Below are 21903 nucleotides of genomic sequence, written 5' to 3'. Positions count from 1 at the left end.
TGACCCTGAAACCATGGCTCTAAAAGAATAGCCAAAAGCTTAAAAAGGGCCAATAAAAGAAACAGACTATAGCCCTGAAACTAGAGCCAAAAGGTTAAAAATGGCCAGTGAATAAAAACACACTTGGGACCTGAAAACAGAGTCAAAGAAACACACTCCACCCCTGATACACTCAACACAAAAACCAACCAATCCCTTAGGAAGAAAACCAACCAATCCCTGAGCACAAAATGTAACAAATCTCTGGGTTTGTCCAAACTCAGGGACTGGAATCTGAGCAATTCTCACCCTGAAAAGCTCCCCCACTAAGAACCTCTACTACATAAGCCCTGTACACGTTCAGTTAGGAAATGCCTTTTTCCACTCTGTTAGAGGAAGCAACCTTCCTGGATTCTTCTTCTCTAATAAATCTCTTGAATGAGATTTGGGTGAGACCTTCTTTTGTCAGAAGGGAGCAGAGCAGAGAGGGAACATTAGCCATAGTGGAGCAGAGCAGAGCAGAACTGTAACTTTTGAAAAGCTCCCCCACTAAGAACCTCTACTACATAAGCCCTGTACACGTTCAGTTGGAAAATGCCTTTTTCCACTCTGTTAGAGGAAGCAACCTTCCTGGATTCTTCCCCTCTAATAAATCTCTTGAATGAGATTTGGGTGAGACCTTATTTTGTCAGAAGGGAGCAGAGCAGAGAGGGAACATTAGCCATAGTGGAGCAGAGCAGAGCAGAACTGTAACTTTTGCTGTGGAAACTTTCCCCTAACAAAGCAGAGTGGTTGCATTGGGGAAAGCTTTAACTGGAACAGATGTAAGCTGCTAGCTTAAATTGACTTTGTGCTATTGCTTGGCTCCCAACTGCCAGGATCCCATTCCAACAAGCTGCAACACTTACAAAAACACCTACATTGCATTTTCATGTAACCCACCACCACATACCAACAAATGCCTTCCTGCTCCAGGTGTTCCATCTCTATTTATCCTTTTCTCATAAAAAAAGCATGGCAGAGAATGCTAGAAGCCCAGGATTCTGCAGAGACTGTTGCCAGGAGGAAGAAGCTTCAGTAACTGTCACATTCATTATACTTGTGGATGAAGAGAGAAGGCAGCCAGACTCAATAACTAACAACTTCAAACTATAAGAAGGGAGGCAAGATACAAAGCCAGAGTGAGATCCAAGATGAGCACCCAAACAACAGGGGTTACCCCTCAAGTGCTTGCTACAACCAGCAGCCTCCAATTACAAGCATCTTCACGATGAACAGAAGACCATTGCTTCTGGAAGTTCACCATGATACTTCCCACCACATTAAGGATACAGGTTCACCCTAGTCCAAGAATCAAAGCCTACCAAAAAGGGATGAAAAGCAGAGAAGGGAGATGTGAGTCTTGCCTGGGTCAACACAGACCAAGGAAGGCCTCTAGCAGAAGAAACTCAAATAGATGATTCTTGGAGTTGATCATCAAAGGTGCATCAATACCCTGTTCTTCTACCCAGTCATAAGGGAGCCCTTTGATCTCTTCCTTGGGTCATGGACAGAGGATGACAGCTCATAAATCAGATCAAGTGAGACGGTTTCACACCCACGTTTCCTTCACGAAGTTGTTCCTCTCTTTCTTGCCCAAGGCTACTGACTGTATGTACAGTGTATGATGATGGGACACTCTATGCTGGAAGGTGACACCTCATGGGAACAATAGACACAGCTTCATCGATAAATCTTATAAGAAGCTCTGCCAATACTCTGGACTAAACCACATGAAAGGGGAACTTCCATGCCAAGATTGCCTCCTTTCACTAGCCCACACCTCAGCCTCTGTGGCTACTGTTTGATTCCTGGCATTTTCTTTAACCAATCCCATCTGTTAGCTCAGAATCCGATCTTCCCATTGGCTGCTGCCCTGTTTATGACATCAATCTCCCTCCAACTCTACCATCACCTGGTAGGTTCTAGGGTTTGCCATGGTGATGCCTGTAAACAAATTTGGATCATCACAGGTCACCTGTGACCAGTGACTAGTAAGTGCTGTCTGATACTGGACACACTTGCCACTCAGGTCAGCTGATCAGACAAGGACAACCAATTCTCTTGCTCAATTGTACTGTGGATTGCTGATACTCTCCCTCCAACCATGGCAAGTAAGGAAAGAAACTTTAAAACATTTCTTTTGATCACTTCTCCCCTTATTTTTACTATAATTTAAATCTTGGTTTAGTGGGGATACCATTGATGCTGATAGAGTTACCTGGAATTGAATGTCACATTTAGATTTGGTTCTTACTGGGGTTAGAAAATATGGAAATAAAAGAAGACAAACTGCAGAGATGACCCTGATGTACACAAAGGCAGTTTGGAACTGAATGTTACAGATAACCACGGATTATATAAAAAGGCTCAAGACAATGTCACATCCCCACCCATTATTATGCAGCCACACTGTTGAGATTAGTCTAGGTAACCGTTTCCTGTCACATATAGAAAACAATATCCAGCTGTGATCCCTGGCTCTTACACTCTATCCAGCCCATCTTCCTCATCATCCTCCACATTTTTTTGAACACTGCTTGTGTTGGATGTTATCAACATGGGCTGGGTACTCCACAGTCAGTTGTTCTCTGGACAAGAACTGACACACCAGTGTGTGCAAGAATTCTCACAAGGATTCCCAACTAGGAGAGTTACAAGAAATTAAGAATTACTATGGAAGTGTTCATTGAAGAATAAATTTAACCAACTACTAAATTAAGAAATAACCTTATTCAGAGATGAACTCCACAATACATTTGTAGTCGCAAGACATCACATGAAACACAGGCAATCAACATGAAATGTTATCAGCAGGTTGTATTCATGTAGTCATATATGTATATGAGTTGAATGGTTATATAAAAGTAAGAGGTAATGACTTACACAAAAAGTAGTGGGGAACAGAAGGAGCTATATGACCAAGGGATTCTTAGCTAAATATAGTTCTTATCTATGAAATCCCTGATACATCATTTCATTAAGAAAGCTCCGAGTAGAGCCAAGCCTGGAGCACATGGAAAGAACCTACAATGCCAGCACTCTGGTGCAGAGGCAGGCCAGTCTGTGTGATTTCAAGGCCAGACTGATCTAGGGAGAATCTCTCTCTCTGCATAGAGGAAGCTCTGCACAGAACAGGACAAAGGCACAGGCATGAGAAGCTGTCTAAGGTTCTCCTACTTTAAACACTTCTGTTCTGGAACTAACGTGTGAGGCAGTACCACAGCAGGTATCAAAACAAGACAAAGCAGGGCAAAGTATGGTGTTGTCTAGTCAGAGCAAGGGTCAATGTGGATCAACTAGGAAGTGCTTGCCCACACAGGAAGAACAGGCAGCTCATCAAATGAGTGTCATCATATTCATTACCAAGAATCATTCTGAACCACTTGTTTGGGATATGTAAGGGAAAATAGGTCTCAGACTCTCCCAGACAGGACAAACTGCAGATAACAAAGCTCCTCACGGGAAGCCACACAGATTCCATCTCATAGTTCTTCCCACTTTCCTCTTCCTTCCTACAGAAAATTTCCAAAGTGTAGCTTTCTTTGGGACAGAATGTGCTCTGCAGCCCTCTGTGCCTGTGCTGAGGAATGCTACTCCCTTAGCAGGAAGTGTGTGCAACTTCTTCAAGGTCTCCACCCCAGCTGTGAGTTCAGCATGGCTCCTGCCATCAGACTCCAGCACTTGTTCCCAGCAGCTCATGGACAGTGCCTACCCCTACTTACCAGCTGGCACAACCATGGTGACTGCATTGACTGACCAGGGCCAGAGCTCTGCCTCAGCACTCTCCTATCCAGGCGTTCTTAGTGGGATCCCAAGGGAAGCACTGACAGGAGGGGAGCTGCACTCCAGGACTTCACTGTAACTGTCATTGACCAGAATACCACATTCTCCTCCTTGTCTATGACAGCCCAGGGTGACAATATTTTAGATCCCATTGCCTTAGTCCTCTCCTATCTAACACTATCTGCCAGCCTTGTTCAGGCCACACCACCACAGTTACCTAATCAAGGATACAGCCTGGCACCTTCCTACCAGGAGGGCAGCCACCTCTATCAAATGACCTCAACAGCCTCGGTCCTCTGATGGCTGGAGGACTCAGGCAGTGCATGCAGGCCTGTAGCTCTGTGTCCTATTCTGGGGGTCAGTCCTCTGCCCTGCAACCAGGGATGGTGATGATGCCAAAGGAGATTCAGCCAACGAATGTCCAAACACCTTTCTCCACCTCTGCCATCTACTATCCCACACCTGCTCAAGACATGCCAGACACCAGTCTTGCCAGGAGAGGAGGAGTGAGATCAGCACTCAAAGCAGACACAGTACAACTTTCAGCAGTGGATGTCCTCAGGGAGAAAGGATGGGAGTCCTGAGAGCTCAGCCTTGGCCTGGCTCACCATCCCCATCTTCAGTCTCTATAATGACTGACAATGCAGGGCAATGAGTGGCACCCATCCTCCATTAAGACATGTCCAAGGACACCACGACAGACACATGTCACTGACCTACTTAATCAGTCCCATGCACCGTTACACAGCAATCACCTGTGGGAAGCCTTCCTTGGCAGTGGATGGGTTCTGCAGAGAATGTAAGGAGTCAGTGGTGAAGGAAGTGAGCCAGGCCATGGTGGTTGGGAGAATCTTGTAGCCTGACTAACTAGCAGCCAGAGTGTTTTTCTTTATTTATACAGAATTTAGTTAGCAGACATTCATGATATTCCAAAACATGGATCATATCATTTTTGGTTTTGGACACTTCCTTTTGCTCATCTTTTAGTAATCATTTGTAAAATATGACCAAATAGAGTTATTATTTCCAATCATTTTCCCTCAAGTTTTGACATCATTAATAAACAGAGTAATCATTCTTACTCATTAGCCCCATAGCCCTATTTTTAATAATCTAGAGGCATATGATAGTCTGTGCTCAGGCCTGTTGCTTTGGTTACTTCAAGGACACTAGACCAAAACAAAATCCTCAACCATGCTGGGCATTTTGTCATGTCCCAAGCAATGTATTATTAACTCTTAGTGGTCAGAGTACCCAGGAGAAATCCTTAGGCTAAAGATGCTGCAGTTATTATTCAAATTCTGACATAATTCAATGTTCACATTTATCTCCTTATAGAATTTGTCTATATGTTTAATCCTGGCATTCTGTTGTTCCTCGGTCATGTGACATTATGTTGGCTCTACATGAGCTAACTTCTAAGACAGGGAGGTTGTAACCACTCATACTTTCATCGTCTTTCCACTCCATACTTTACTTATCAATATGTCTCTATGTAGGGCAGAGTTGTATGTCATGTAATTGTCAGATTGTACAGTGGGAAGAGCCTTGTAATCTGAACTGTGGACAATTCCTCTAGCCCACCAAATCTTGTTGACCTTTTTAATTTTACTTTGTTTTGAATAGCTTGTCCCTGTGTAAGTACAGGGACAGATGTTTCAAGAATATCTAATAGCCTCTTGAAGAAACCTCTGGCTTCTTTATGTGTCACAACATCCAAGGCGTAAAGAAGACCTTCAAGTAGATAAGGATATCTCCCTCAAAGTGTATGTGGGGGGAACAGTATGTTCTGGACTTTACTGGGTAAGTTTAGAAGCAGCATGCCTGGGAGAAGGCAGAAATGATTCATAAGGAATTTTCCATCGATACAACATACCCAAATTGTACAAATATTAAAAGTGCCCCATTAAAAGTGTCACAGGTGAAAACCAAAGGTGGCATGGCAGCCATCATGTGGCTCAGCTTTGCTGGATCTTTGTCAAGCAGCAGTTCTGGCTTTATAACTTCTGTCATTCCATTCAGATATGGCTGTGTCAATCACCTACTTCCTAATCTGTTGCTCAGTGCTATAGAAGAACCAAGGCATTTCTATTTGGTAGACCTTTATATTCTCTGTGCTGAATTCTGACTCTAGAGCAGTGCAACTCCAAATCTGTCCTAGAAGAAGTATTACTTGCAAATTCCAAGTGCTGGCCCTGCCATTCTCTTACAAGCATAAGTGCGTTGAGAGTCCAGTATACCCGGTGTACCAGTGTACAACTGCTAAGTTGGGCAAAGCTTCTGTCTCTCTCTCTCTCTCTCTCTCTCTCTCTCTCTCTCTCTCTCTCTCGCTCTCGCTCTCGCTCTCGCTCTCGCTCTCGCTCTCTCGCTCTCTCTCACTTTCATTGGCTCTGTCTCTCTCTCTTCTTTTTTTTTGAAAGGGTTATTCAGAGGTGAGCCAAGTCTATGCATGATCATTAGGATAGGTTCTCTACCACACAGTCACACAAATGTAACATTTCACCTTCTTAACCCAATTTTCATATCATTAAAACAAGACTGTGAAATGTGGAGCTGGAGGAAATCCAGGGTTGTAGAAATGTTTGCCTTGCAGGAGTGAGGAACTGGGTTTGGATACCTGAACCCATTTAGAAAGTCAGGCAACTTTGAGTAATGCCAAGAGTTGGAAGACAAGGGTAAGTTCTTGAAAATTGTGAACCAGACAACCTGCCTGACAGCAAATTTCCATGGAAATGAGGGTCATTCTTACACAGACATGGGAAAGGAAAGGGAGGACTACACCCCAAGAAAATTCTGTCACCTCCCCATGATCACTATGCATGCACACAACACACAAACACCGAGGAAAACACAAACATCTGAGAAACATGATATCACATGGTTACAAGAAAGAAGACAGTGGTCACAAGTCTCCCAACAGAGATGCTCCCTGTGCTACTCAAACAGAGCTCATAGGAATGCCTTTCCCCCTGCTGTAGGGGTCTGATTACTGAGGTGCACTGAAAAGTGGGGAGCACCTCACTTACCAGGCACTGACTTCTTCCTTGACTCTTTTTCAGTGGTGAAAATGGAGACATCCCTGGGATTGACAGCTTCAGGCCAGACACTCTGTCTGCTGCAGAGTCCAGACCTCTTTAATGCCTGCACCCAGGATGTCCAGAAGACACCCCCTGTCCATGGGGACTGGTCATTAACTGCCCCCATTGACAGTTTTTTGGAATTCCTGCCCTTGCCTCCTACTCCAAGGTTGGAACACACAGAGAATAACGACTTGGATTTGATGACACCTGATCTATCAACTCCTGTGGATGCCTATGAGGGCATAAAAGAAAACCAAGACCCATCACTTCTCCCTTTAGCACATGCCAACATGCAGCAGGCCCTGAACTACACTGATTCAGGGAGCCTAAAACAGAAGCTTTCTCCTGACAATGCCACCTTGGGAAGCAGCAGCCTTGGTCAGGATGAGCCTGGGGTGCTGCAGAGTGTGATGGGCTCCAGCATGGACTTTGCAGACATGACTACACGGGTGGCAGATATTCACCTTCCTCTACTCTTCAACTCCCTCACTGGAATGAACCAATTCCAAGATCCCACAGCAACCCAATCCAAAGACATCATGAGGGATCAGGGTCAGGAAAGCATCATCAGTGTGCAATTGGACCACATGAAAAAGAATGGCAAGAAAATCTTGGAGATGCTTGATCGAACTTCTCAGGCCAGAATCCATTCAATGACCTGGTGGAGGGAGAGGAGGCTGTGGGCAGTGCTGGGTCCAGTGAAGGGGCTATTAACAACATGCCCAAGCACATGGAGGGCAAAGCCCAGAAAGCCACATCCAGGATGCTCAGCAGAGCTAGGGATGAGGGACAAGATAAGACCAAGAGAACTAGAAAAAACAACTCCACGAAAACAGAGGAGCTTAAACAGTCAAGGAACAGAGTCAAAGCAGAAGTAAACACCACCAAGCCAAAGAACCAGAGGAAGAGGAATCCACCCGAGCTCTGCTATGACAGCTTTAAAAAGCCTCGAACTCACCTCGGCATGCACGTGCTAGAATCCGTGCAAGTCTTTCACCCACTGGGGAAGAAGAGTGAGAAGAAAACTGGAATCTCCTCCTCCCGGGCTTGGCTGAACCTCAGCAGCAACAAAGATCCTAGAACATGCCCAGCCACCTCATCCCTTCTGGATGTGCCATGTGATGGCCGGGGCCCTGGTAAAACCCCGAGCAATGCTCAGAGACCAGGGAACAATGTCCACAGGGAGTGTCCATCTGCATCCCAGTATGAGCTGCCCCCACCTGGGAAGGTCAAGTTAGTGCCTCTGCCTTTTCCAGCCCTGGACAAGCCGCAAGTCAGACTGGTTTCTAGAAAGCCTCTCTCCCTGGCTTCACGCAGGCCCCCTGCAGTATACCCTGTGAGGCCTCATTCCCACTCGGCTCAGCCTACCACACTCAAGCCATCTAAACCAGCTCCTGCCAGCACTTCTTTGATTGCCTCTGACAAGCCACTTCTGCCTATTGCTACCAGTGCCACACGAGCTAACATAACCAACCCCATCCAGTCTTGCCCTGGGCCTCAGCGAGCTGCCTCTAGGCCTGGACCCTACAGGGCATCATCTCACACTTCACTACAGAGGGAGCTTATTTCTACTGACAAAAACAAGGCCCCATCACCTCACAAAACTCAAATCCAAAATCTGCTGCAAGACTTCAGCCACCAACCAATTCCATGGAGGAAAGTTGACATTCCAGGGCCAGTCATCTCACAGCCCATCACAGAAGAGCAGAGGCCAGAGAGGGAGGCCATGAAGAGGCAGGCTCAACCAGAGAGAGAGAATGCTGCCAAGTACACCTCTCTGGGAAAACCACAGCTCTTCCTTCAGAGGCAGAAGGATATGGAAATTTCTACATATTTTGGCTATGTCATGTAAGAACTGTCCTAGAATTTGGAACACAGTACTATTCAACATAGACAAGGTTAGATATAGTCACAGATATACAAGTACATATTGAATTTAAAGACTTGGATGTACATGTACATATGTAGGTACATATGGAGTTAAGGAGATTAATATGTACATCCCAGGATTTATATATAAATGGTCAGACAAGGTTCTATACTTATAAGTATTTGAAGACACTAAAAGTGACTGGAGAAGCTAAAGTCAGTTATATTTAACCCATGAATATTATATATAGAGTGATTTGATGGTTTCTTCATACCTTAGGTTTTTTAATTTATGTTGCCAAAGTGGAAAATATTTTCCATAAATACATCATATGCTATAAGTCAGTGATAGTGTTTATTTAAGATGAAAGTATCTAGCCAAAATCTTTAGTGGAATTAAAATTATTCTCCTTGACTTTTATTTTTCACTATACTGGTTTGGTATGTTTCCTATAGTGTATACTGTATAGTGAACATATACCTGCTCTTGCCACACTTAATCCCATTGGGAAACACTCACTCCAGCCCTTTAATCACTATTGGTCTGGGACTGAGCACCTCCAGGAATTTCATGATGAGATACAGGATTCCATGTATACACTATCAAGCACCCAACTTAAAGAGAAAATATACTATGTAGACTATCTTCCTGAGATTGATTTCATTTGATTACTATTTTTATCTTAAGTTGTATCCATCTTTGAAATTATCCATTTAATACTTTAATTCATTTTGTGTATGTGTGTGTGTTTGTGTGTTGTCCACCCGAATTCCTGTGGAACACGTATGTGAGGTGCCCACAGAGGCCAGAAGAGGGCATCAGACCTCTAAGGTCTGGAATTAAGAGAGATTGAAAGCCACCAGGAGGCAAGCCTGGGGACTCTGCAAGACAACCAAGTGTTCTTATCTACTGAGCCATCTCATGAGCCTCAGTTGAATCCATATACTGCAAACAACATGACTTCATTTTCTCTATGGCTGAAAAGACTTCACGTTCTACAAACATCCCATTTTCTTCACCCATGGCAATGCTCTTGGACACCATGCTTGCTTGGTTCCCTAATATTCTTGAAATGGTGCTGCAGTCAACACTGATGGGCAAGTACCTCTCTAATATATTGAGTTCTTTGGAAAGGCATATATGAACCATGTGGTGGGCCAGGTTTAGGCTTTTGGAGGATCCTCCACACTGACATCCAATCAGGCTGGAAATCTTTCCATCTTCAGCATTGTATAGCATTCCTTTCTGTGAACTCTCTCAGTGGTGGCTGTCATTTCTTTTCTAGTTGGCCTTGGATGGCATCTAGGAGGGTCACTATGTGTTTCCCTGATTCCTCCTCCATCTGAACCTTTGTATGTCCAAGCTCTCCTTTTTATGAAATAGGGGAGGACTGTCTTTCTCTTTGCAGTTTACTACCTGGGTTGCCTTCCTTCTTACGATTTATGTATCTAATTCTAAATAATCTAAATATTAATCTTCTCACAGGGGTAGCAATAGCAAAGATATCCTCCTGTTCTCTAGGACCCCCTCTCGATTAACTGTTTCTTTTTTTCTAGCAACAAATGCTTTACATCCCTGAGAGACCATCTGTCAACTACAGCCAGGATTTCTTGAGTGGCTGGTGTGTTGCTCCATCCTGGATTATCTCTGATCATTCAACACTTTCGCATACTCTGTGCTCTGATATTATCAGGGTTACTCACACTATTGCCTCTGAGGCACTTGGCACTTCTTTGAGAGGGTGACACATAGGAAATATAACTCATTGACTTGTTAATTTGCTTTTAGTTTCTTGAGACAGGTTCTCTCTCCATAACTCTGCACGTTCAGGAACTAACTATGTTTATCAGACTAGCCTTGAACTCACAAACATCAGCCTGCCTCTACCTCTGCCAATATCTCTGCTTCTGCTTATGACTCTGCCTCTGCCTCTCCAATTGCCTTGGCCATGACCCTGGCCGTGGCGCTGCCACAAGAGTGCTGAGACTAAAGGAATGCTCGCACAAACTAAATGGAATCAAGTCTCTTTCTGTCTATGTGGACTTCCAAGTTTGCCAGCATGATTGGATGAAGAGGCCATGTGTAAGTCAAGGTGCATTTTTGGCACCTACTCATAATCCCAAGAGACTTAACTGAATGTGTTTACAACTGGAACTCAACTCAGACTGATGTTTCTGAATATCTGTAGCTAAAGCAGAGATCCTAAGAATGTCACCCAGCTGTTGTAGAGGCCTGAGTGCAGAGGTGCACTGAGAGGAGGGGACATCCCACTTACCATGGACTGACTTCTTCCTTGACTCTTTTTCAGTGGTGCAAAGGGAGACTTCCCTGGGAATCACACCTCAAGCCAGATTCTCTGTTTGCTGCAGAGCAGAACTCTGTACTCCTGCAACTGGATTACCAGATGAGGACACCACCTGTTGATGGTGGCAAGTCATTAACTGCCCCCATCCACAACCTTCAGAATTCCTGTCATTGCCACAAGATCCATGCCTGGAACAAACAGAGAATGACAACCTGCATGAGATGGCAGCAAATCTGTCAATGCCTCTGGATGCCTATGAGTGCGCGAGAGAAAAACCAAGACCCATCTCTCCTCCCTTCAGCACACCCCAACATGCAGCATCCCTTGCACTTCACTGATGCTGGGAGCCTAGGGCAGAAGCTTGCTTCTGATAATGCCTAATTTGGAAGCACATTAGTGGTCAGGATGAGTCTGGAACATGCACAGTATGTTGGCCTCCAGCATAGACTTGCAGACATGACTACACTGATGGAAGAAGTTCACCTTCCCAAATGCTCAACTCTGTCTCTGATCTAAACTAATTCCAGGTTCCCACAGTCACCCAATGCAAAGGCTCCAGGTCTTCAGGAGCGATCAGGCCCAGTAAAGATAAGATGTCATCAGCACATCCTTAAACCGGGTGTGGAAGAATGAGGAGAAATGCTCTAATATGTTTAATGGAGCTTCTCTGGCTAGAATCTAGTGTCAAGATCTTGTGGAGGGAGAGATGCTGGGGCCTGAGAAGGGGATATTGACAACATGGCCCAGCAAATGGAGGGCAAAGCTCAGAAAGCCATACTCTGCAAGCCCAGCAGTCCTAGGGTTCATGGGCAAGACCAGGCCAAGAGAACTAGAGAAAACACCTCCAAGAAAGCCGAATGAACTGAAGCCATCAAGTCACAGAGTCAAGACAGAACACAATCCCACTATTCTCAACACCAAGTGGAAGCAGGATCTATCTGAGCTCAGCCATGGTAGCTTTAAAAGCCTTAAACCCACCTCAGCATGTACATGCTGGAGTCCATGAAGGTCTGTTATTCACTGTGAAAGAAGGAAGAGAAGAAAAATGGTATCTCCTGAGCCTTCAACACTTTGTACTAATCTGTGCTCTAATAGTATCAGAGATTGTCACACTTTAGCCTCTTATGCATTTGGCATTTCTTTTTCCAGGGATACATATTGTAAACAGAATTCATTTACTTATTAACTCACTTTTAGATTCTTGAGACAGGGACTCTCTCCACAGCCCAGCATGTCCTGGAACTGGCTACATTGAACAGGCAATCACTGAACTCAAAAAGTCCTGCCTGCCTCCCCCTCTGTCTCCTCCTCCATCTCAGCCTCTGCTTCCACCTCTGTCTGCTCCTCCGCTGCCTCAAGAGTGCTGGGACTAAAGGATTGCTTCAAGAAGCCAAGTGCAATCAAGGCTCTTCTGTGTAGGTAAATAACAACATTTCAGTACATGACTTCATGAGGTGGACTTGTGTACTCCAGGGTCCATTTTTTTATCATACCTAAAATCCAAAGAGATGTGTTTACAGATGGAACTTGACTTGGATTCATTTTTTTCCTACAATCTGCCTTGTTTCATTTGTAGGTTGTACTTAGTACAATGCCTGGGAAGTTCTGACCTTATATGATGTGTGCCTATCCTATCCTGGGTATTTTGAACATTTTGGTAAAGTTATGATTGCTTTTCTACTTCTAGGAAGTGGGGCATTTGAATTTTACTGAGGAATTGTATTCACGCTCTCCATAGAGTTTTATGGTGCACCTTTCTTCATAATATCAAACCCCCAACTATTGTGTAGGCCCCAAATTGTTCATTCTAATAAGGGCTATGTCCAGACTGACCCATCTAGAAAATGTTAACAAATCCACCATGAAAAGATCCTACTAACTGTATGCAATGATCCCCACAGGGACAAATTCCGGTAGAAGAGAATGATGGATATCAATGTCTTTGGGAGGCATCAGGTTTTATCACTCTCTGTATGTGGTTTTCATTATAGATTTGGGCACTGCCATGAGACTACTGTGCTTCACTTTACAGCATAAACGCAATAGAAAGACATTTAAATGTATATCTTCTAACCTTGATATTATAATTTTAATCTTTATGTTTTCAAACTAAGGGTCTCGTAGAATAATCCTTATTAAACAAAGCTCAGGAAACATTTTTCATAATAAAGCAATTCACACAATGCTGTACTCGTATTGAATCCTTCCTAATAACATTAGTTCTCATTGTACTATTCATGGAACATGTTCGTTTAAAACTGTATATTGTATAGTAAGCCAGTAACTTTGTGACCAAGGCCTACCCATTCCTTAACTGTCACCAAAAATCTTAGACATTGACATCTGCTTGACAGCATTGCCTCCCAAGTCATGAATGGAACCATGGAGATATGTGTAATCTAGGATCCATATATACAGACAGCGTCAGGAGATATTTGTCTGGGACTGGATACATATGGTATAATATGATTATCATGAGTTACAAGAACTCTCCTGCAATCACCTTGACTGAATTCATCACTTCAGCTGAAATGGTTCTGTTGTGTGTAGACATCACATATTACTTGTCCATTGCTCTCTTATTGGACAGCAAGATCAGCTAACACAGAAATTCCTGAAAAATGCTGCAATCTATACTGATGTGCAAAGCAATAACATGGTCAATTCCTTGGAATAGTATAGATGGGAATGAGATAGACCAGGTGATGGTGTTTAGAGACAGTCCATACTGAAATACAGAGAGGGTAGAATACTTAACTGTATGGCCACCAATGTATTGGTATTTCCCGTGGAAGCAATACTTGGAAGTCTCCTACTTTCACTTAACACTCCACTTCTATTCCTTAGCATCAGAAAGACCATTTTCCAATGGGCCTCGTGTTCAAATGCAAGTAACATCTAGAATGACAAGTAAAGTTTTCATGAATCTCTATGGCTCCTTCTACTATGTACAGTAAAGCTACACAGCCACAGACCTATCACTGCATCCATCTCTTCAATTACTTTCTAAAGTCTCCATCCATCAGAGATAATCACTGCTAACGTATCACAATGGGATGTTCCTTTGATTTTGGAGTAAAAAGGCATGCTGCTCTATTCTACCCTACTGCTCTATTCTACCCTACTGCTGCTGTAGCTCTCAATTCGTTTGTACTCCTACTTGCAGGACAATCCCTGAGCTTTGGATGGACTGCTTTGTAAATGATCCATTTCTGAGTACCAGCCAGCCATCTCACCACAAGAGGAGCCACTAAGTCTCAGCAGCTGAAACAATTACAACTCTCTCCAGCAGCAACAGAAACAAATGCCAAAGGAGGGCCAGCAAGGAAGCAGATTGTAACAGTTTCATCTGCACCTGAAACTTCATTAATCTCCTGCAAAACCACAAAGGTTTAGAAGGGAAACATAGAGATCCAACCATTCCAGTCAACAAAACAATAGCAGTTGTCTTCCTTTTGGGGTGTAGGAACTACTCAGTCACAGAACATTTTGTGGTGGATTGCAGGACAAGATAAGAATTCCCTTCTCTGCATGTGTACACATATCAAATTGGAGAGTTATTGCAAATATATTTAACAACTGTCCTTTCTCTGTACCAGTGTATACATTTCTCTTGAAATTTTACTATGTGGGAGAGACATCCAACAACCTAAGAGCACAATTCCTGACCATTCTCACTCAAAATGATGGAAGAGCCTGCTTGGTATATGAAAGCCAGCCAACTGGCTATCAGAAAGGGGGATCCAGCTCCGGGCGAGTCTGAACTTATCCTATCCTGCAAATCATTCAGTTTGGCCCTTTTCTACTTCTTGCTCATAACTTACAACAGGATCACAATAACTTTCATATTTTAGGAGGTACTAAGGACCTTCATGGCAAACATCTTAGGTTTAAGCCCTCCTCTGGCACTTATCATTTAGCAGGCATCTGTCTTTAGGCAGTGCCATTTTTCAACCCATGCAGGATACCATCTTTCAAATTATTTAACTTACATTAACTTTTCTTAGAGATGCTGTCACAAAACAATATCTTATCATATTTTTTGTTATCTTTTGAAAGCTTTTTCTTTTGTAAAGAGGGACAGAAGGTTAGTAGGTACTGAGAAGTGAGGACTCAGGAAAGAATTAGAAGGAGTACAGGGTGTGAAAACTAAGATCACTATAGGTTGTTAGAGGAAATAAGTTCATTATTACACTGAAAGAAAAATAATATGCAAATGTTTAAAAATAAAACAATAGAAATGATAGAAACTAAACACAGAACACAGTTCTACCTATCTGTCTCTACCTATCTCTCTATATCTATCTATCTATTTATCTATATCTCGTTTTGCTCCACTCTCAGAATTCTCAGTAACACATGCCAAGTAACATTCTACTCACTTGGGTCTAGGCTGCTAAAAGAGGGTGCTTTTTTTTCTGTATGGTCTACAATCAGGAGCCTGGATGAACCTTCCAACTTTCAGTCATTGCCACTTGGAATGTGTCACATTATCTGACAAGTGGTCAGTCATGAAGGAAACTGCAAAGGTGAAAGACAAAGGCAGTTTGCTGGCCTATGAAAAAGTACGGTCTTATTGCAGAGTTTTGCCAAGCACTACAAAACATGAGCAAATCTGCATGCAAGAACAGTTCTACTGAGCTGGACATGTAGCTGCTAGCTACGGCACTAGCTCAGTGTAAAAGAGGTCCCAAGGGAAAGTGCTGACAGCTCATGTGAATGCAGGAGGAGAGCTAAACAGGCTCCAGGGTCATTTTCAATGAGGACTGACAGACACTGTCACAGTAGTGCTTGTTGAGGCAGTTAGAGTAAGAAATGTCTATAAATGCACACTACACCCATGCCATAAGACAGTCTATGAACCCTCCAGTGAGTGACCAAAGAGAATGATTACAATCAAAACCAAAATGAGAGAATACACAAGATTTACCCATATTTAAACAAAATATCATATTCCTGTCTAAGAAGATACACTGAGATGGGAAATGGGTTGTTCTTTTTTTTCAAATATAAAAAAAAAAATTGTAGGACAAATGAGCCAGCCAAAGAAACACACCCTAGCCCTGAAAACAGAGTGAAAATGGTAAAAAAGGCCTGTGAAAAAAACACACTTTGGCCCTAAAACCAGAGTCAGAGAAACACACTCTGCCCATGATCCACTCTGCACAAAATCCAAAAAGTCCCTAAGCAGGAAAACCTTCCCAAAATAATCGAACCAATCTCTGGGTTTGTCCAAACTCAGGGATTGGAATCAGCAATTCTCACCATGCAAAGGTTCACCCTGGAAAAACTCCCCCACTAAGAAGCCATACATAAGTCCTGTACCTGTTCAGTTGGTAACTGCCTTTTTTCATTCTGGCAGAGGCAGTCATGCTTCTAGATTCTTCCCCGAAAATAATCTCTTGAATGAGGTTTGGGTGAGACCATCTTTTGTCAGAAGTAAGCAGAGCAGAGAAGGAACATTAGCCACAATGGAGCCACAGCTGAGCAGAGCAGAGCAGAACCATAACACTTTCCCTGGGGGAAACATTCCCCTAAAAATAAGGGTGAAGCCAGGCGGTGGTGGCACACGCCTTTAATCCCAGCACTCGGGAGGCAGAGGCAGGCGGAACTCTGTGAGTTCGAGGCCAGCCTGGGCTACCAAGTGAGTCCCAGGAAAGGAAAGGCGCAAAGCTACACAGAGAAACCTTGTCTCGAAAAACCAAAAAAAAAAAAAAAAAAAAAAAAGGTGGTTACATTAGGGAAAGCTTTCCCTGGAGCAGGGATGAAAGCTGCTATGCTTAAGTTCACTTTGTGCTATTCCTTGGCTCTCAACAGCCAAGATCCCTTTCCATCCTGCTGCAACACTTACAAAAACACCTACATTGCTTTTTTCATGTAACCCACCACCACATACCAACAAACGCCTTCCTACTCCAGGTGTTCCAGTCTCCTTTTAGCCCTTTCTCAGAAAAAAGCATGGCAGAGAATGCTAGAAGCCCAAAATTCTGCAGAGACTGTTGCCAGGAGGAAGAAGCTTCAGTAACTGTCACACTCATTTTACTTGTGGATGAAGAGAGAAGATGGCCAGACTCAATGTCAAACAACCTCAATACTGTAAGAATGGAGAAAGATACAAAGAATGACCACATTTCTGAGACCAGAGTGAGAAACACGATGAGCTCCCAGTCAACAGGGGTTACCCCTCAAGTGATTGCTACTACCCCCAGCACCAAATTACAAGCATCTTCACGATGAACAGAAGACCACTGCTTCTGGAAGTTCACCATGATACTTCCCACCACTCTAAGGATACATGGTTCACCCTAGTCCAAGAATCAAACCCTAACAAAAAGGGATGAACAGCAGAGAAGGGAGATGTGAGTCCTGCCTGGACCAACACGGATTAAGGAAGGCATCTAGGAGATGAAACCCAAATAGAAGATTCTTGGAGTTCATCATCCAATGTGATCTCATTACACTCAGCCCTGTCCTTCAACACACTCACAATGGAGCCCTTTGATCTCTTCCTTGGGTCATGGACTGATGATGATGGCTCATAAACCAGATCAACTGATACAGTTTCTCACCCAAATTCCCTCCTCGCATATGGTTCTCTCCTTCCTGCCCAAGGCTACTGACTGTATGTACAGTGTATGCTGAAAGCACACTCACTCCTGGAAGGTGACACCTCACAGAAACCATAGACACAGCTTAATCGATGATCATTATAAAAAGCTCTGCCAATACCTTGGACTAAAGCTCCTGAAAGGGGGACTTCCATGTCAGGATTGCCTTCTTTCACTAGCATACACCTCAGCCTCCATGGCTACTGTTGGTCTCCTGGCATCCTCTCCAACCAATCCAATCTGTTAGCTCAGAATCCGACCTTCCCATTGGCTGCTGCCTCGTTTATGACACCATTCTCCCTCCAACTCAACCTACCAACCCTGGTAGGTTCTTGGGGTTGCCATGGCAATGCCTGTAAACAAATTTGGATCATCACAGGTCACCTGTGACCAGTGACCAGTAAGTGCTGTCTGATACCGGACACACTTGCGACTCAGGTCAGCTGATCAGACAAGGACAAGCAAATTCTCTTGCTCCATTGTACTGTGGACTACTGATACTCTTCCTCTGACCATGGCAGGTAGGGAAAGAAATTTTAAAACATTAAAAAAATATGAGATCACTTCTCCCTTATTTTAACTACTTTTTAAACTTTTTGTGTAATGGGTATATTATTGATGCTGATAGAGATATCTGGTATTGAATGTCACATTTAGATTTGGTTCTTACTGGGGTTAGAAAATATGGATATAAAAAAGGACAAACTGCAGACATGACCCTGGAGGTACACAAAGGCAGTTAGGAACTGAATGTTACAGATAACCACAGGTTAAATAAAAAACACAAGAAATTGTCACATCCCAACCCATTATTATGCAGCCACACTGTTGAGATTAGTCTAGGTAATGGTTTCCTATCACATGTAGAAAACAATATCCAGCTCTAGTCCCTGGCTCTTACACTCTATCCAGCCCATCTTCCACAGCATTCTCCACATCTTTTGGTTGTTTCGGATGTTAACAACATGGGCAGGGTTCTCCACAGTCAGTTGTTCCCTGGACAAGAACTGACACACCAGTGTGTGCAGGAATTTTCACAAGGATTCCCTGCTAGGAGAGATACAAGAAATTAACAATTACTGTGGAAGTGCTCATGAAGAATCAATTTAACCAACTTTTAATTAATAAGTGTTCATTGAAGAATCAATTGATCCAAATTTAATTAAGAAACAATCTTATTCAGAGATGAACCCTATACTACATTAGAAATCCCAAAATGTCACTTGAAACATAGGGACTCAACATGAAATATTATCAGCAGGTTGTACTCATGCAGTCATATTGGATATGTACTGAATTTATACAAAAAATAAGAAGTAATGACTTACATAAAAAGTAGTGAGGAGCTAGATGATGAAGGGATTCTTAGTTAAATACAGTTCTTATCTATGAAAATCCTGATACATCATTTCATTAAAAAAGCTCAGAGTAAAGCCAAGCCTGGTGGACATGGAAAGAACCTACAAAGCCAGCACTCTGATGCAGAGGTAGGCCAGTCTGTGTGATTTCAAGGCCAAACTGATCTAGGTAGAGAATCTCTCTCTCTGCATAGAGGAAGATCTGCACAGAACAGGACAAAGGCACAGGCATGAGAAGCTGTCTAAGGTTCTCCTACTTTAAACACTTCTGTTCTGGGACACAGGTGTGAGAACAAGACAAAGCAGGGCAAAGAAGGGTGTTGTCTAGTCAGAGCAAGGGTCAACGTGGATCAACTAGGAAGTGCATGCCAACACAGGAAGAACAGGCAGCTCATCAAATGAGTGTCATCCTATCCATTACCAAGAATCATTCTGAACCACTTGTTTGGGACATGTGAGGGAAAATAGGTCTCAGACTCACCCAGACAGGACAAACTGCAGATAACAAAGCTCCTCACGGGAAGCCACACAGATTCCATCTCACTGTTCTTCCCACTTTCCTCTTCCTTCCTACAGAAAATTACCAAAGTGCACCTTTCTTTGGGACAGAATGTGCCTTGCAGCCTTCTGCACCTGTGCTGAGGAATGTCATGCCCTTAGGAGGAAGTGTGTGCAACTTCTCCAGGGTCTCCACCCCAGCTGTGAGTTCAGCATGGCTCCTGCCATCAGACTCCAGCACTTGTTCCCAGCAGCTCATGGACAGTGCCTACCCCTACTTACCTGCTGGCACAACCATGGGAACTGCACTGATTGACCAGGGCCAGAGCTCTGCCTCAGCACTCTCCTATCCAGGTGTTCTCCAGTGGGATCCCATGGGAAGTTAATCCCAGCACTTGAGATCTCATGTCTTGCTTGGGAAAGACACATGCCTTTAATCCCAGAAAGTGATGGCAGGAAGCAGAAAGGTATATAAGGCATGAGGACCAGGAACTAGAGGCTTTTAAACTTTTAGGCTTTTTAGCAGCAGTTCAGCTGAGATCCATTCCAGTGAGAACTCAGAGACTTTCAGTCTGAGGAAACAAGATCAACTGTGGAGTTAATGAGGTGAGGTTGGCTGTGGCTGGTTCTGTCTCTCTGATCTTTCTGAATTCACCCTAATATTTGGCTTTGGGTTTTTTCTTTATTAATAAGATCATTTGAGATTCGTGTTACAGAGTTTTGTCCATATAAGCCCCAATAACACATGTCTCAAAGCCATACAGCTGGAAGTTTCTAGATGGTGGCCCTGACAAGATTCCATCTTGGTCAATATTTAAAATTTTAATAAAAAGCTAATTTTTATCTTTACCTTCTGTCCTTAATATACATCTGTTTCAAACCTGGGGCAGGAGACTGAGGTACCTATTTAACATATTAAAGCTGGACCTTGCTGCCAGGTTCTCTCACTGTCCCTCAGTCCCTACCTGTTACAGGTTATATGGCTGCCCCAAAATTACAATTTTTATAAAACTAACAGTGGTCCCACCTTTACCAACTCCCAATTCACAGCCTTGGGCTTACAGTGGAAGATTCCCCACCACAGAGATTCCTTACAATTCCCAGGCCAAGGGATCATAAAAAAAATCAAACTCTAAAGCTCAAAAATAAAATAATGAGCATCCACACCTCTAATATCCACACCTCTTTTATACATCCAACTCCAAACACCTTCCCATCTTAGTACGATGACATTACCCCATGGATACAATATTGAAGGGACCCATCTCCCTCCTCACAATGGGGAAGAGGTCTTTTGCTTGTGTATTTTTTTCCACAGAAAGGACCGACCAAAGCCTATTTAGATTCCAGCCAGAAATGTCCAACATCACCCCACCAACCAAAAAGATGGTTAATCTCTCATTGGCTGGTCAGGGACAGAGAAGGCTGAAAAAACCCCACCCCTAGTAAACAACAAAATCTCCGGAAAGGACATCCATGATCTGGTGGCAACTGCTCAAGCCATATGTCGTTCCCCACCCCATCCTCCTTCTCTGCTATTTTAATGGCAGCCTTTGTTATATTACAGGCCTGTCTGCCACTTTTTAAGCCTCTAGTTCTCAACTCACACCCACCACTGGAATTTTTTTCCCTTCAGGAAACCTATGAGGACAAAAATCCAGGAGAGTGGATCCATGGATTGCCCCAACCAAGGATGCTGTTTCTGTTTCAAAATGTAAATAATCATTTCACCATTATTATAAATGACCTCTGAAATGAAAGATAAAGAGCAAGAATCATGGAAAAACTGCATCTCACTGGTTATGCTGTGTATCCCTCTGCTGCTATTCATATTTTTCAACAGCTGGTGCAGACCTCCCAGTTCATACTAACCCATAAAAATATTCTTCAGCGGAAGATATAGCTAAGAAGACATGCTCAGTCCACCCTAGCTACAGTATGTTCAGTATGTTGTTAACTTTCTCCCTTTCACCATCCACCCTAATGCATCTAACTGCTTCCTTTATACAACCAACAATAGACCTCTGCTGACAGCTGTACTGGTCAGTACCGTCTCCTTTTCCCCAAGACAATGTCTCACTAACATCACTATTTCCAGGCTGACATGCATCGCCCTTCCCCTTCCTCTGTGCTGTAAGAGAAAACTAACTTCCTGCATAGACAACCCCTTTTAGGGTTTTGCACCACAGTTGTGATTATTCCATAGGTCTATCTATATGAGGAGAAAGAATTGACACTGCTTCTAACCAAAGATGAAATATATTCCTTCCGTTACTGTTAGAAATAGAACTTGCCATCTCCCTTGGATGTTCTGGAGCTACAACAACAACCATTGTCCAGATACTCATCTAGCTAGAGACTTCAGATACAGACTTGATCA

General features: G+C 43.4%; 2 long non-coding RNA genes and 1 pseudogene across 2 annotated transcripts in view; 2 read left to right on the top strand and 1 right to left on the bottom strand.

Moving 5' to 3' along the window:
• LOC131922859 (uncharacterized) overlaps positions 1-17780 on the bottom strand; it is a 34639-nt gene extending 16859 nt beyond the window's left edge. The window contains exons 1-4 of the long non-coding RNA XR_009382421.1: positions 16956-17780; positions 16385-16486; positions 15442-15580; positions 11030-13957 (exon numbers count right to left, since the gene is read on the bottom strand). This is a non-coding gene — a long non-coding RNA (uncharacterized LOC131922859). The remainder of the gene's footprint in view (positions 1-11029; positions 13958-15441; positions 15581-16384; positions 16487-16955) is intronic.
• Positions 1013-13244, top strand: LOC131922358 (uncharacterized protein C2orf78 homolog; annotated as a pseudogene).
• LOC131922885 (uncharacterized) lies at positions 16797-20976 on the top strand. The gene is made up of 3 exons (XR_009382427.1): positions 16797-18188; positions 20038-20129; positions 20842-20976. It is a non-coding gene; the product is annotated as an uncharacterized LOC131922885 (long non-coding RNA).
• The last annotated feature ends 927 nt before the right edge of the window (positions 20977-21903 follow it).

Source organism: Peromyscus eremicus, chromosome 1 (genome assembly GCF_949786415.1).
Source record: "Peromyscus eremicus chromosome 1, PerEre_H2_v1, whole genome shotgun sequence".
Lineage (NCBI taxonomy): Eukaryota > Metazoa > Chordata > Mammalia > Rodentia > Cricetidae > Peromyscus > Peromyscus eremicus.
This window is presented reverse-complemented; position numbering and strand designations above follow the sequence as displayed.